Raw genomic sequence first — 18,514 nt, forward strand, 5'->3', positions numbered from 1 at the left:
GAAAATGCTAGGGAGGTGAGGATGAATCTCCTTGACAATGTCAACAATAGCATGGTGGATAACTTCTGGTCAATCAAGTGGATTTTCCATGAAACTAAAGAGTTAAAGAATTGGGTAACATGGCTAAAAGGGAAGGAAGGAGATGATGGGTTTGACAGAATTAGCATTATGGAAACTAGGGTTACTAAGATGGACAAGAGAGTGGACATGATGGAGTGCACTCTTCACAGTTTGGCCAACTAGATCCTTAATATTATCAAAGGATTAAATGATAATATCATAAAAATGCAAGAGATGATGGAGGTTGATATAGAAGGGAAATTTGACATAGTCAATGAGAAAAAGAGGGCTCCTAAAGCAGATGTAAACTTGTTAAATGAAAGCCTGAGCTATAAAGTGAGATCGAACAAGAGGAAAAGGGATAGGGAGGATATTCCTAATGAAAATCATTTGATGACTGAAGCAGTAGAGACCATGGAAAAGTTGGAGCTCAAGGCAGGTGAATTGGTCAAATATTCGGTGCCCTAATTTGTTCTCCTAGCTTTTCTATTTTTTCCCCCTAGTATTTTAGGTTTGCTAGGTTTGCCTACTCCTTTAGAGGATGTTTTGTCTTAGGACTAGTTTGTGACCTTCCTTGGCCTGTTGTTTATTGTTTTTTTGCTTCATGTTATGAACTTTATTTCAGTATTATTTTTTTTATTGTAGGGCTTTAGGCACCCATTAAAACCTATTTTACTTAATCAAAAACAACACAATAAAACCATTGGCTCCATTATTATTCATGAACATGCATGCATTCACAAAAATAAAACACTCAGACAAGATTTATAACACTCAAAATGAGAGCACCAATAACATATATTATTGCATCAAAATAATGGCCTGGAGTACATATTACATCCATGTATTTAAAATAAATCATCTCCTCCCTTTTTGTTAGGAGTGTGAGACCTTCCAATACAAATTCATGCTAAAAAAACTAATAAAATAAAGCTATTTACATACAAACTAACTCTCTAAATGGTACTAAGTAGGTCTCCATCCTTGTTTATATAAATTAATGGGTACATGGCCTTTACATGACTTCAAAACAATAAAATAATGAGTAGATAAGAAGATAGAATCCATGAGATGATCTAGGAGTCATTAAGAGCTCTAAAAGTGTAAGCTCGACCTCTAGGTGTCTGTAGGAGTTAAAATATCATCAAAGTGCATTTTTGATGCATAGAATTCTCTAAAATAGCAACTAAAAGTTAACTATTGATGCATTACTTCTCTTTAAAAATGTCGGCACACCTCTGAGAAAAGCAAACATGTGCACCTTGGTGATAGGATCCAAAAATTATTCGAAGTGTCAAAACTTGATTTCCAAAATCTCAGTTTTCTTCCTCTTTCTACCAAAATGATGGATGGATGTTTCTCTTTCAACTTTTGGATGGAAGAGGTGATTTCTTGAGGATCTAATAAGTTTAAAACTTCATACTTTACCCTCACTTCCTTGTGGAAATCATGAAGTGTGACTTCTTGGGCTTTCCCTAGAACTTAAAAGTCATGGTATAGAGTGTGATCTTAGTTGCTATAGAAGACAAGGAAGCCATGGTGATGTTCAGGACCTCTAGGGGACTCTAGATGTTTTAGATATGCGCACCTACGCACCTTTAGAGAAAATTCATTCACCAAATCTTCAAATTGCACACCTACACACCTCTAGGGAAGTGCACAAGGTGCTCAATTCACCAAAAAATCAAAGTTCTTGGTTTTGAAAGCGATTTCTAGGTTCTGTTCAAATGTGATTTTAGATCACTCTTGTGCACTTATTTTAATCTTTTTTATTATTTAGGCACATTTATGCACCTATGCATTTTACTCTTCAAAATGTTGTAAGATTGCGCACTTGCACCCCTTAGCATCTTTGGGACTTTGGGCATCTTCAAGACTTTAGAATTGCTCAAAGCCAGACATTCGCACATGCACACCTTCTGGAGACAATTCCTTTACCTAATCATCAATTGTGCACCTACATAAAAAAGATAATTGAATGAAATTAAAACTCAAAAAGTGCTCTTACAACATCATGTAAACGAATATTTAATTAATAAAATAATCATAAAAAATATTTTATCCATGGAAACATATTCCTAAGAGTATCTCAAATAGCTAGCTAGGTCCATTAAGAAGCATCAAAAGAAATAAAAGAAACTAGAATTAAATTAGAAACAAATGAATATGAAAAAAGATATGGGGTGATTATTGTGAATATTCCAAAAATACAACTCAAAATTAAAGATATCAATAAAACCAACAAGAAGAGATAAGATAGGTCCATTAAGAAGCATCAAAAAAAATAAAAGAAACTAGAATTAAATTAGAAACAAATGAATATGAAAAAAGGTATGGGGTGATTATTGTGAATATCCCAAAAATACAACTCAAAATTAAAGATATCAATAAAACCAACAAGAAGAGATAAGCTAACAACATTGACTTAGACATTCATAGAAAGGAGTTTTTGTTCATGAGCTTTTTTCTTCATAACTACACATTTGTATAAAGAAGTTCTTCTTCATAGACTTTTTTCTTTGTAACTACATATAGGTTAAATAATTATTGGAAAACAAAGCCATTAAGATCAAGATCATTATGAAAGCCCTTTGAAATATTAATGACAATAAAGATAAAAATGGTTCTTTTGTTTGAAATGAGAGAGTTGGATGTTTAAACAAGCCCTCTTATATTTCTTTTCAATTCAAAAGGTATATTTTCTTCCATCAAAAATAGATGCTACGCTTGATTTCTTAACGAATATTCTTACATGATACAAATGGATTTGAAATTTAAGATTTATGACACCTTACATTTGTTTGGCCTTGGAAATAACAAAAGGACTAGAACTATTTTGTATTGAAAAATACCTCATTAATAATATGAAAGAAATTATCTATAATCTCTGCATATGTTGTTACTTAATATTCAATAAAGTGATCACATAACAATTGTATCATTGGGTGTTGTTTTATTGCGACTCTAATACCTATTTTAAATGTTAAATGATATATTTGATGTTAACATATGAATTGATAGAGGTTAATGGACATAATTTTTTACAATTAAACATAATTTTAGCATTTAAGTCATTTCATTAATTTAATCTATTATTTTTTCTAATTAAAAGGTATCTAGTATTATATTTGAGTATTGATAAACAAAATAATTGCAATGGTAAAATATGTGTATTGATGCTAATTATTTTTCAATTTTGGGCCTATTTTGATAGATTATCTTGATATGCTTATAAAATAATATGTGACACAAATTTGAGTTCAATTCAGTTTTTGGTCTTTGGCCACTCTTTTTTATTTTTTGTCACTCGTATCATATATGTTTGTCCTTACCCCTACCTTCCAACACATATTCCCATACGTCTATACTATTTACTGGACCAAATTTTTATATACTTATCCTTGGTCCCAAATCTCACATACCTTATCCTATGTCATTTCCATGGCATATTGGATCAATCTTAAATGACATGGATCTAACTAGAAAATTTTGATATTTTAAATTTAGACGACCAACTCCACACTTTTCTCATAGGTGTGGGGAGTTAATTAGGTTTATGTTTAAATTTTCGATTGTTATTTCCTTCTCTTTGAAGACATTCATTTGAGAACTAATTAATAATGTTAGCATCAATCTAAATAATAAGTATTTAAAACAATTCAGTAAGAATATTTCAATTTGAAGCTTTAAAAGTGATTTGTATTTGAATTAGATTATTAATATTAATCACTTGTATTCTTTGATATTTTCAATCAATCATTTTATGACCATGAAACCATTCTTTCAAGAGAATTGATGTAAGAGTTCTTGAGCCTAATCAAATAATCTCCTAAATATGTTTTTAAATATCGCTAACCCTTTACGATCAATACATAGTAGAAAATCTAGGAAATTAGAAATTGAAAAATATACAATACACTATATTACTATATAGATCGTAGATCACATATTAACTTTGCACAATACAAAATTAATATGGTGCCACAAGATCAATTCACATAGATTTCCAGTTTTACAAATAATTTGGAACTTATCTTCCCATATCTTTCCACACTAAGACAAATCAAATTTACAAGTTAGTATTCATCATTCTCTTTCATCATATGGAAATTTTATTTTCGAAGCAACTTTTTAATTTAATGTATTCAATTAACAATTATTTAATATAAATAAATCATATCTAATAGTACATATTTATTTAATCAAATAAATTAACCTTAGAAAAAATATGTTTGTCCTTAAAAGTAACATATTTTTTAAAGATTATTCTCTTATTTTGCTATTTTAAATTGTTTCATCTCTATGAATAGTGTGTTTTGCCCTTCAAAATTTTTACAAAAGCAGAAAAAGTATTTGTTTGTGCTATGTAAAGACAATTATGAATTTAAGTAAAAATTAGACCAAGTATTAATATTTTTAAACTAATTTAAAGTGATATTTGAGATAGAATGAAAAGACCAAGGGAAAATGAGAGATGCGCTTTGTCTCTAATGATGTAAAATTTATTGTTGTCTAAACCAACATCCCCCCCATGGAATGGTCTAAAACAAGGAATATAGTGGCATATCTTCGAGATGTGTGTATAGTGGAGATGCTTCTAGGGAAGCATGGAGAAAAAGACATTTCTACCCTCATAATAGGTTTTTTAATTATTAGAGAAGGAAGTCTAATGGAATTGTTATAATTTTCCTCCAAAGGAGTTGAAAGAAGTAAATTCAATCACGAGTCAAGACAAGTAAGATTGATAGATAATAAATATATTTATATTGGACTTAATCATTTTATAGTTACTATTATAGTTTTTATATACAAGTAGAAATTAAGGGAAGGTAAGAGTAAAATTTAGGATGTAAATCAGTTTTAAATTATATATACATCTATCAATGGCTTGTCCACTTTGCCAAAAAAAAAAAATTGAAAAATAAGGATGTAAATTAACTTTATATATATTTGTCTAATTTTTTTATTGGATAAAATTAAAGAGAAATAGTTAGAAGAGTAAAAAGAAATCATACAAATGGTTTAGACAACAATTTAAAATCTCACAAATTTTAGAATAGACATTAGATGAGCAATTTTTGCTACTAAAAAACAACTATTTATAGAGGTTCAAATGATCATGAGAAGGTTGATTTATGTCTGCAAAACAAATTACATCTTCTTCCAAGAAATAATAACTAGTCCACTAGTATACCATGCTCATTATGGAAAATAACATTAACTACCAATATAACATTAGTGATCTTCCTCTTCTTTGTACATAAATGCCTTCAACCCAACGTAAAGCCTTCATTGGTATTATTTTCCTACAATTTCGTTGTCCAGCAATCTTGCGATCAGAGCCAATAGTGGTTTCCTCAAATGCATTAAGTTGAATTTGCAACTCATTTAGGAAGGTTTGGAGCTCTGGGTTATTTTGGTATAAGACTGAAGGAAGGTGAGATGTGGGGAGATATCACACAAATTATCAAGCACTCCAATGGGACAGAATAGATTGTGTAGAAAAAAAGAAGGCAAGAAATGAAATTTCCACATGTATTTTAAGATAATATGCCTAAAAGTATATAGAATAACATTATAGTGCAAGGAAATGCCAATAAGAGAGATTTTCCAAGTCCAAACTTGTTGGCAATGAGTTGGAAGATTAGAGAAAAGATTATTCCAAATATGTTGAGCATTAGAACAAAACCAAAACGTATGTTTTATTGTCTCATTCTTGGTGCATAAAAGGGACAAGACAGAGAAGGAGATATGAAAGACAAATGTTCACCAATTGGGATCTTAACATTCAAAAATTTCCAAGCTACCAATTGAGCCTATGCATTAGCTTTAGGTTTCCAAATGAGTACGCTTAGTTTAGGGTATTTTTTAGTGGCTAATATTCGCCAATTGGCTAAGTTTAGAAAATTTTGGCTAATAATTTAGTTCTTAAAAATATTTAAATTGGCAGATTTTTATATTTTTATTTTTTATTTATTAATAATGTAAGATTCACCAATATTTTTATATCTTTTTTGGAGGGGTATTTCTTAAAGTTTACCCTAACTTAGTTTATTCCACCTAGAACAATTCAAATTACAATGTCATTTGAGATTAAAGTGGGTGGACAAGGAAATTATGGGCAAGAGTTTCTTGTAGATGGTTCTAAGTGAGAAAGTCTAATTTTTTTTATTACCGGTCCATTTCCAATCAGAGAGGAATTTATCATGGCATGGAGTGGACAACAACTAAGTGAGTTCTAGATCAATAAGCTATCAAATTGGCAAAATCATAGGTTTGTATACTAGTAAGAGACCAAATTGTGACTCAAGGTAATTCCATAATTTCCAATTAAAGTTAATTGGATCACATAAATCACAAAAGGTTTGAATGCCCTTTTTGAAAAATTATTTTCCTTCAAGGATCTTGATCGTAGTAAGAGGAGCATTGTTAAGTTGAACCAAATGACTCCACAATATAGAGGAAGATGCAAAGCTAAGTTCATGCCTCAAGGACTGATTATACCAAACTAATTTATTTTAAGTATCATTCCAAGCTTTACAAATTGAGTTGAATGGAACTTGTTGAAGTTGACAAAAGATCAACCCCATAGCTCCCAAGAATCACCAACATGCAAACACCTATCACAAAATAGAGAAGCAAAAGACTATGGAGGCTGAAATTGCTAGATCCATAGATGAGACATTTTTGATGATTAAAAAAAAAAAAGATTTCTATTATCAAAAGTGAACTGACTTCTAATTACAATGAGAGATCATCCTTATAAAGGAGATCAAAACCCTAAAAAGGTCTAACCTAGGTTGCATCATGATAATTAATAAAATAATTAATTATTGGATGCCTAATGTTTAGCTTTAGTGGACTAGAGTTAATTAGAAAATATCTAAATACTCTACCCCCCCTCCCTTAAGATAAACTTAGGGAGTAGCTAAAAACATAGAAACTGCTGCTAAAAGTAGAATTGGGTCCTGAAAAACAAGGCCTAATGAGGTACCCAAGCACAACCAGATCTCTGAAAAGAGGAGTGTAGACACCCAAAAATTGACAAGAACTAAATCAACTTTAAAAGAGGAGAAAGACAATTCAAATTCATAAAATGAAATTCAAAAAGGGAGGAAGAAAAAGACAAAGTGATGAAAATAAATAAGACATTTATTAAATCAATAAAGTCATTTATCCTCACAAAAATGAAAATTTTCCTTCTTCATTTAAAAGAATTAGAAATATCCTCATTTATCCTCAAAACCAAGTCTATTGGATTCTTCCTCCTGGTCTCTTATGAGATATTTTCAGTTTCACTTTCATGCACCAGTCAAAGGTGAATATCCTGATTCTTACCTCAACCCCTTCCAAAATCCTATAAATAGAAGGGGAATCCAAAAGCCAAAGGACCCAAGTTTTAGGCATCTGCACTATAGGCACACTTTGAGTTATCATTTTAACATTACCGTTGTAGCCAATTCATAGCATTTTAGCATTTTTTTATGTCATTTAGCATCATTTATTACATGTTAGTTTATTTCATGTCTATTTTCATAGCATTCTAAGAGTTGTTATCTTCATATAATCTGCATTATAGTCATAGATCTTGCATGCATTCTTGTAGATCTGCATTCTAAGCATATTCTCATTTTAGAATTGTTACTGAGATGCTGGTTTAAGAGCTTTTTTAGCAATTGTAGTTAGGGAAACATGAGACATTTGTAGAATTTATATTTTGGTAACAATTTCTTGGGTTTAGGCTAGTTCATTGTCAGTCTATCTGCATTCTACATTAAAGTTTCAAAGTTGGCGCCCACCGTGGGGCTTGAGCTCAAAGCCTCTCTATTTTCAAATCTTTCAGTCTAATCTTTTATTTTTAGTATAGATCTATGTTTCTTTCTATTTCCTTGTGCAAATTTGATCGATTACAGGTTCTACTATGTTCTGAAGGCTTCGTATCAGCAAAAGAAAAGTCCCAAAGTCTTCCCCGAACACACAAGGGTTGTATTTGAATCTTTTGATGCTTCTAAGCTCTATTTTAACACTTACAATAGATATATAGATGCTTATGAACTCTTTTTTAACACATTTAATCTTTTTGAAGTGCTTTTCAATAGTCCTATAATGCACTTAAAATTTTTGGTAGCGCTTCTAAAGATTTCTATAATGCATGTGGTCATTTTTGAAGTGCATGTAAAGTATTTTACACCACATTTTCTTTTATTATAGCGCATTTGATAGATTAAAAAATGCATATAAGGCTTTCTGTAATGCATATGAGTATTCTTGTAATGCATCTGGTGAAAATTATAGTTTCCTGAATCTAACTTCCAGATCTAAATATTGTTTGCTTACAGGTCCCTTCCGAGTTAATGAAAGCTCTTAGATTACAGACAGTGCATGACAAAAATGAAGACCCTCATAAATGTGCCTAGCCTTTGCTAGCTCCGAATTAGGTAAGTAGACCTTAGCTCTTGTTAATCTAAAGTGCGACATTTCTAAGTTCCAAACATAGCTTAATAGAAGCGTTTGATCTTGCTGATCTAAAATAGAAGTAGGCCTATGCTCTTAACTCCTTTGAGTTGATTAGAATGCCCGACCTTTTGTAAAGATGGGTCACAATTGAATGAGGAAAGAATCCACACATAGCTTAACTAGGAGCCCCTCTGTCTTCAGTAGTATAAGGGTTGGTGATTAAAACTTTATGTTTGTTGTGTTTGGGAAGTCAAGACAATAGGGATATGCTCTTACTCTTCTCGAGTGATCAAATTCCCAAACTTGTTTGCGATTTCCATTTCCTGCTTTCCATTAGGTAGGATTATCTAGCTATATAAAGGATACCTCCCGAGTTGCCTTAGTATGGCTGGTGAGAGGGATTGCCTCCCAATCTTGCATTTCCAATCGAATGCAAGCCACATGTGTTTGGAATATAGCCTTCCTCTAGTAGTCCCATAAGGGATTACACCATAGCTCCTTAGCATTGGTGGGAAGCTCTCTATCACAAGAGAGGTAAATCCAAACATAGTTGGTTAAACACTAAAACCCGATAGTCATCGGCTTTAGATAACCTTGTTAGGAAGCTCTTTCCTTTCACTTTATAGGTGTGTGCAGTTTTATGTTTTATTTTGATTTATACTGCTATTATTCACATAGATTTCTAGTTTTACAAATAATTTAGAACTTATCTTCCCATATCTTCCCACACTAAGACAAATCAAATTTACAAGTTAGTATTCATCATTCTCTTTCATCATATGGAAATTTTATTTTTGAAGCAACTTTTTAATTTAATGTATTCAATTAACAATTATTTAATATAAATAAATCATATCTAATAGTACATATTTATTTAATCAAATAAATCAACCTTAGAAAAAAGATGTTTGTCCTTAAAACTAACATATTTTTTAGAGATTATTCTCTTATTTTGCTATTTTAAATTGTTTCATCTCTATGAATAGCATGTTTCACCCTTCAAAATTTTTATGAAAGCAGAAAAAGTATTTGTTTGTGCTATGTGAAGACAATTACAAATTTAAGAAAAAATTTAGACCAAGTATTAATATTTTAAAACTAATTTAAAGTGATATTTGACATAGAATGAAAAGACCAACGAAAAAGGAGAGATGAGCTTTGTCTCTAATCATGTAAAATTTTTTGCTATCTAAACCAACATTCCCCCATTCGAAATGGTCTAAAACAAGGAATATAGTGGTATATTGTAATGCCCTGCCCGGAGACCCTTGGAAACAAGGATACAATTCAAGCCAAGATTATTATTATTATTTTTACAAGTATGAATGCACATGATAACATTATACAAGGATCACACAAATCGCAACAGAAGACTTCACCAACAATCCGAGCAACCAACGAATCTCCAAATGTCACTACCAAACAAAACAACCGACAACGAAAGACACAGAACTGAATCTGAATCAAAACATTCTGAATTCAAAATGCGACACCAAGGGACTAAAGAACACCTAATAGGGTACACCAAACAACTCCCAAATTTTTTGGATCAAACTGAAAAGTGTCTGCTGCCTACCCGCATAGGTTTTCACAAAACCCAAGCGATACTTTAATACAGCATAAGAAAGTATCGCGCGATATTTCTAAAGAAGGAAGGTGACACTTTTAGGGACATGGTGATACTTTTCTCAAAGGCATGCGATACTTTCAAGGTATCGTACGAAAATTCTCAAAAGGGGGTGTGCTACTTTCCAGTATCACGTGACACTTCTCCAAGAGGCATGCAATACTTTACAATATCCTTCGACACTATTTCTATGGGCTTGCAATACATTATTATGTTGCACCATGCTAATAAATGGTCACCCAAGAAACTCAAGAAACACTTAAAGACAAACAACTGACCTAATCTACGCAAAGAACCTCCACACTAGGGAGTACCAGATCCACATAAATCGAGGAACGGACACTCGAGTGCAAAACAACATGAAAGAGGAACATCTATCCATCTAACCATAGCAGTAATGAACATACTAAAAAAAACATTGCAATGAACAGAAGTAACATCACAATGTACATAAATAACATCATAACAACAAAACAACCAAACTAAGTACTTGGTTCCGCCCAACTGTCAATAGCATCATAAGACCATCATGGATCCTAGCCATCCCCCATGCGTAACATCCCAAGCCATCGATTAGATCATCGGTATTGTTGTAATAGGGACGTCACTACTAAAACATGTTACAAAATAAGCATAAAGAAATCTAACATGCTAGTAGTAAAGCATAAGATAATCCTACAGTAAATAACATCACCTATCACATGTTAAACATCAATAAGCAATAGATATGCTAATAAAGCAATTCACATAATCTAATCATATGCTAAACATCATAATAAGGGAATGCATCAAATAAACTAACATCATCTAAACATTATATACAAGCATCCCAATGAAAGCATAAATCACAAGAAAGCATACTCTGAAACCCGAAGTACCAAGTGAAAACATCCAGCAATGGTTGCACTAGGACAAAAGACTGTCTCTGTACACTGGTCTCAAGCAGTGGTCTAGGTAGCTACGCCTCCCAACCACGTGGCACCCATAGGTCCACACCTGGCGTGCTGATAGAGATAATGATCCAACCACAAACACACATAAAGCACAACATCCATGGCTAACACTCATGCCAGACAATATGATGGTTGACCAAGAACCTAATACAATGCAAGGAGTAAAGGCCTTGCTCAGACACTCAAAAGGTTACTAACTCGGGACTAACATCATGGAGAGTCGCTTGGCATCGAAAAGCCCAAGTTAGGACTTGTGCAAATTCAACATCCCTCAATGGAAAGGCTCTAGCACCCCAAATCTTTTATTATCTTAAGTTTATTAACACCTAGTATTTTATTTAATTATCTTTTAATTAAAGCTTCCTTCGCCAACCCTCTGGGCACAATGATCACCAGGCTGCGAGGTAGAAGCCCCGTCCATATGCTACCTTACCCTACCCATGCTCATCCTACGACAAGTGCTCGTGGGCATGCATACTCCCATCCCAACCCCAATTATCATAACTTCTAGAAGTACCACGGAAGATTGGGCCTTGCAAGTCACTCGACAAATGTACATGCACGTACTCGTGTGTGGTGCACCACCATCACGAAGATCAAAACACAAGGACAGGAAGATAACACAATGCAAAGAAAACACCCAACCGAAAACATGGGAAGGATGGATTCTTCACAAATCCCAAAGCCAACAAAACCATACATCATGAAATCACTTGGCCTCAATTCAAGAGTATGGATTCTACACGAATCCTAATGATGCAACAAGACCAACCATGATGAACTCACTCAACCGACCTCAATTCGGGAGCATGGATTCTACATGAATCCTAGTGTCCATGAAACCAAAGCAAAGGTCTAAAAGAAAACATAATAGCAAGTATAAAATCACTCAACCGAACACAAAGTCGGGAGTATGGGTGCGGCATGCATCCCAATGCAACAAACAAGTGCAATAGTGGTCTGATTGATATCCAAATGGATCATCCATGTCCACAACCCACATTGTGCCAAGAAAACTTGAGAAAATAGGGTGGCACACAAAACGAGGTAAAAACTCCAAATTTTGAAAATTTTTCAAAATTAAAACCCATTTGACCTTTGGGCACAAAAACCCCAAAAATCCAAAAATAAATGAAATTAGACAGCGTATGCAAAAATAGCCAACATAATGGCGCAAAAACCCAAACCCTCATCCCGAAAAATAGGAAAATGTTCATACCCACCCAACCGGGTAGAACTAGCATACAAAAATGGAGGGGAACACTAGTTCTCAGCCTCCAAACAAACGGCTACGAAAAATAGAAGCTGAAACAGAGCAGAAACAATAAAATGGGAAAGCCCTACCTCACAGCCAAAAGGGCAAAACGGGAATCTGAACCATAAAATAAATAGCCCTTAGAAGTTGCTGAAAATTGCGGCAATCTAAGATTTCCCTGAGCTGGATCCAATGAGCTCAACCTCGCGACGATCCCACGCTTGTAGCTCCCACAACGAACAAAATGCTAAATCCTCATGAAGAGGATTTTGGGTTTTACTCTCCAACTTGCTAATTCAAAAGTGAGAAGTGAGGAATTAAATTCCTTTTTGGATACTTATTCACTTCTCGAGTGAATAATCGATTAGGGAAAATAACTAGCCAACCTAGTTAAACCCCAAATCAACCCAAACGAAAATAGGCTATTCCTATAAATAAGAATTCAACTATCGCAAAGCTGCCAAAAATTAAAATAAATCAATTAAAAGCCCGAAAACCCAAAAACACATAAATTTCCTTAACAACTTTCGTGACAATGCAAAACTCTAAATGCACAGACACGCTCATTGGTCTAAATCACATAATGAAAATGAGTTCAGATTTAATAATCACCGAAAGGTTTAATTTAAACATTTAATTAAAGATACGTCAACCATATAGGGACAACATTGGTAAAATATGAACAGCTGAATCACTAACTCCATGTGCCACTACCAGGGATTTAAATCATGCACACTAAACAACACGATCAAGTGCAATTGCATATAATAACATAGTTGAAGCAATAAATGCATTAAATCACCTAATTTAACCATTTATTCAATTATATTAAAATAATCTATTTACATCACTCACATTCGCATAAAGCATAACAACGTAATAATGAAGTAAATAACCATAGCATTAAATCCATCACATAACACAATCAGAGATATGTCCAAATACCAGGTGACCAAATATTAGCATAAAACATACTATCATTTCAAAATGGCATCATCATGCAATATGATTAACTGAACAACATAGTAGTATAACATCTATGATATTGAAATCCAAGTATAACATTTGACCCTTAGGTCATCTCAAATGTAATCATAACATGAGTTACAAATATCTCTCTGATCAAAAATATAACAAGGTAAATGTCTGCAGCACATAACCAAATAATCCAACATGGACAATCCATTTCTAATTACTAAAGCATTTTATAAAGGTTGTTAACACCACAAGAAAAGGCACTTAAAACAATTAAGCAAACACAGTCATAAATATGGCAAACCACTGCTACAGGAACCCAATCCAATATAGCATGGTAATAGTACATAGTGCAATCTCTGCACACATCTCAAGGTAATCACAGAACAACATCATGATACCGCATCGATCTTGGTAACCACTGGCACAAATCTCAGTGAACCATAAATCACTTTGTAAATCAGCCAAAGCATAATCAAAGCAACTAATACAGAAACATAAATCAAATCACCTCAACAGCGTAGACCACTCATGGTCCCAATCATGATCCCATCACAACGAAATATCAACACGGTTGCGTCCATCAAGATGACTTACAAAAGTCAAATGGGAGAGGCACTACACATATCTTCGAGATGTATGTATAGTGGAGATGTTTCTAGGGAAGTATGGAGGAAATGACATTTCTACCCTCATAATAGGTTTTTTAATTATTGGAAAAGGAAGTCTAATGGAATTTTTATAATTTTCCTCTAAAGGAGTTGAAAGAAGTAAATTCAATCATGAGTCAAGACAAGTAAGATTGATAGATAATAAATATATTTATATTGAACTTAATCATTTTATAGTTACTATTATAGTTTTTATATACAAGTAGAAATTAAGGGAAGGTAAGAGTAAAATTTAGGATGTAAATTAACTTTATATACGTTTGTCTAATTTTTTTATTGGATAAAATTAAAAAGAAATAGTTAGAAGAGTAAAAAATAATCATACAAATGACTTGGACAGCAATTTATAACCTTACAAATTTTAGAATATACATTAGATGAGCAATTGTTTCTACTACAAAACAACTATTTATAGAGGTTCAAATGATCATGAGAAGGGTGATTTATGTTTGCAAAAAAAATTACATCTTCTTCCAAGAAATAACAGCAACTAGTCCACTAGTATACCATGCTCATTATGGAAAATAACATTAACTACCAATATAAAATTAGTGATCTTCCTCTTCTTTGTGCATAAATGTCTTCAACCCAACGTAAAGCCTTCATTGGTATCATCTGCCTACAATTTCATTATCCAACAATCTTGCAAACAAAGCCAATAGTGGTTTCCTCAAATGCATTGAGTTGAATTTGCAACTCACTCAGGAAGGTTTGGAGCTCTGGGTTGTTTTGGTATAAGACTGAAGGAGGGTGAGATGTGGGGAGAGATCACACAAATTATCAAGCACTCCAATGGGACAAAATAGATTGTGCAAAAAAAAGAAGGCAAGAAATGAAATTTCCACATATATTTTAAGATATTATGCCTAAAATTATATAGAATAACATTATAGTGCAAGGAAATGCCAATAAGAGCGATTTTCCAAGTCCAACCTTGTTGGCAAAGAGTTGGAAAATTAGAGAAAAGATGATTTCGAATATGTTGAGCATCAAAACAAAACCAAAATGTATGTTTTATTGTCTCATTCTTGGTGCATAAAAGGGACAAGATAGAGAGGGAGATATGAAAGAAAGACATTCACCAATTGGGATCTTAATATGTAAAATTTTCCAAGCTACCAATTGAGCTTGTGCTTTAGCTTTAGGTTTCCAAATGAGTGCACTTAGTTCAGGGTCTTTTTTAGTGGCTAGTATTCACCAATTGGCTAAGTTTAGAAAAAATTGTCTAATAATTTAGTTCTTAAAAATATTTAAAGTTGACACATTTTTATATGGTTTTGTTCTAATTTTTTTAATAATGTAAGATTCACTAATATTTTTATATCTTTTTTTGGAGGGGTATTTCTTAAAGTTTACCCTAACTTAGTTTATTCCACCTAGAACAATTCAAATTGCAATGCCATTTGAGATTAAAGTGGGTGGACAAGGAAATTATGGGAAAGAGTTTCTTGTAGATGGTTCTAAGCGAGAAAGTCTGAATTTTTGTATTACCGGTCCATTTTCAATTAGAGAGGAAGTTATCATGGCATGGAGTGGACAACAACTAAGTGAGTTCTAGAGCAAAAAACTATCAAATTGGCAAAATCATAGGTTTATCTATTGGTAAGAGACCAAATTGTGACTTAAGGCAATTCCATAATTTCCAATTAAAGTTAATTGGATTACATAAATCATAAAAGGTTTGAATGCCCTTTTTGAACAATTGTTTTCCTTCAAGGATCTTGATAGTAGCAAGAGGGGCATTGTTAAGTTGAACCAAATGACTCCACAATATAGAGGAAGATGCAAAGCTAAGTCCAAGCCTCAAGGACTGAATATACCAAACTAAATTATTTGAAGTATCATTCCAAGCTTTACAGATTGAGTTGAATGGAACTTGTTGAAGTTGATGAAAGATCAACCCTACAATTCCCAAGAATCACCAACATGCAAACATCTGTCACAAAAGAGATAAGCAAAAGACTATGGAGGTTGCAATTGCTAGATCCATAGATGAGACATTCTTAACAAGAAAAAAAAGAGATTGCTATTATCAAAAGTGAATTGACTTATAATTACAAAGAGAGATTGTCCTTATAAAGGAGATCGAAACCCTAAAAAGGTCTAACCTAGGTTGCATCATGATAATTAATAAAAGAATTAATTATTAGATGCCTTACATTTAGCTTTAGTGGACTAGAGTTAATTAGAAAATATCTAAATACTCTAACACCCTCCCTTAAGATAAACTTAGGGAGTAGCTAAAAACCTAAAAATTGTTACTGAAAGTAGAATTGGGTCCTGACAAACAAGGCCTGATGAGGTACCCAAGCACAACCAAATCTCTGAAAAGAGGAGAAATAGAGAAAACTACATGGGAAAAACCTTACTCCAAAAAGAGATGGAAATAATGTTGAAAAAAACTAGTGAAGGACCAAAGAAGCCTCCAAACTAGGGAATGTTCCAGAAGATAGGAGAAAAAGATGATCATAAAGAACACCGTTGAAGCATGTAGAAGCTCTATCAAAAGTAATTGTTAATCTAAAGAACCTCCACTGAAATAGAACTTGACTAGGTAGAGAAGATTGTAATCTACATCGAATCAAGAGGCACACAAAGATAAACAACTGAACTCGAAGATACAAATGACATGAAACACCAAATCCTAAAGAGTTGAATAATCAAACCAAGGAAGCATGAGAAACAATTGAAGAACCCCCCTTAATGCAGACAAGGGTGAGGTGACAGGAAATAAGAAAAGTGAGCCAAAAGAACTCGATGTCAAGGAATCATGATCAAGATGCACAAAAGAGTACATGTGTGTGTACTGAGGTGATCAATCTCAGGCACATCATGAGGCTAATGTTAGAAAAGGGACGCTCACTCGACAAAGGAAGATGACAAAAAAAGGCAAAACATCAACCCCCCATGACACTTTAATCATGAGTAATGCATGTAAAATAAGGCACAAGACATAATGAATCCCAAAAATACAATAATCTACATGAGTGTCCTCATATGACACTCCTCGAATCAGAAGGAAAAACAAAGAAAATAATTGAAATAAAAATACAAATGCAATATGACACTTTATCTCAGTGCGTTTGCAAGAATGCATACAAAAGATGTCTACATAGACTAGAAGAGACATAAGGCTAATACAATAGATAGTACCAGTCATGAAAAATCATCTAAAGCAACGAAATTGATCCCAAGACCTGAAACAACCAAGATATCCACCAGAATACAAAAATGCAAGACTAAATAAAATGTTCTTGGAGCAGAATCTATCAAAACAACCAACATCACTAGAAAGAACTCGAAAAGACCTTTTCAATGATATAAAAAAATTTCAAATCAGAGATCAGATGCTTAAGATGTGTCTCCTAGAGTGTAAAATTGTACCCTTCACTTTGATAATAAAAAAAGCTATCAAAACTAAAAACTAACTGTACCACTATGATGATCTTAGAACCAACCTTCCGACAATATCTCATTTTCAGAAAAAAGGAGTCTTTATACTCGAGATATGAGCAAAAATACAAAGGTACATCCAAACAAAGTCTAAAGAGGTGATAGAAGTGCTGATGCAATGTTGATGTCAGCAAGTGATGAGCATAAATTTGACTATCAAATGACTATCGAGGCAAAAAAATAAAATTTGGAAAGTGACTCCTAAGGAGAAAAAGTCCAACAGCTGGAAACAAGAGCTGAATCAAAGGGTCAATGTTGGATAAAAAACCAGTGGCCAAAAATAGCACATGTGAGAAAAAAAATTTACTTAAAAAAAAACTTTGGAACACATGCCAATAAATAAGCTCACAAAGCTCCCTGCATGTCCATGAAAAACCATAACCACCAAGTGGCCAAAAAAACTAGAGGTCAATGCTGACACGCAAAGAAGGCCAAAATAATGATCCCACAGATGACGTGAACTAATTGATCTAATAAGGCCGACAATCGAAGTGCCGACGGACCTCCCAAACAATTTTCTTCCCAAGTTCCATGCATACTCTTATCCCAGATAGAACGCATGCCTACAGCCGCCTCTTCCTCTCGCATGCAGGCAAAAGAATCGAATCTCTTCGCTATTTGGAGATTGTTGCCATCAATGGCATCAGAATTGATAAGGTGGATTTGGCCAAATGCAAGCAATGCAACATTGCGATGAGAAATACCCCTGGGAATCTCAACAAACCTTAGACTTCATCAATGACACAGCTCGCGGAGACAAATAAAGGGACCAACTGATAAGATAAAGCCACCACCAAAGGCACAAGGTCTCAACATACACCTCCTAACAATAGCAAACATTGTGCTCCCTCAAAATACCATCAAGACACAGTTGCAAAAATAGAGGAGAAGACTGCGCACAAACACCAATAACGAAGACTGCCACGATATACGAAAACCCCATAGCAAAAAACCTTAGCACAACATCTTTTGAATAATATTATACATGGCTCTCGGTTGCGAGCGATATTGAGGTTGAGAGTGTTCTACAAACCATAAAGCACATGCGCAGGAAGTGGGGCCA

The sequence above is a fragment of the Cupressus sempervirens genome, chromosome 7 (genome assembly GCF_028749045.1).
Source record: "Cupressus sempervirens isolate cs-2001-9-10 chromosome 7, ASM2874904v1, whole genome shotgun sequence".
Lineage (NCBI taxonomy): Eukaryota > Viridiplantae > Streptophyta > Pinopsida > Cupressales > Cupressaceae > Cupressus > Cupressus sempervirens.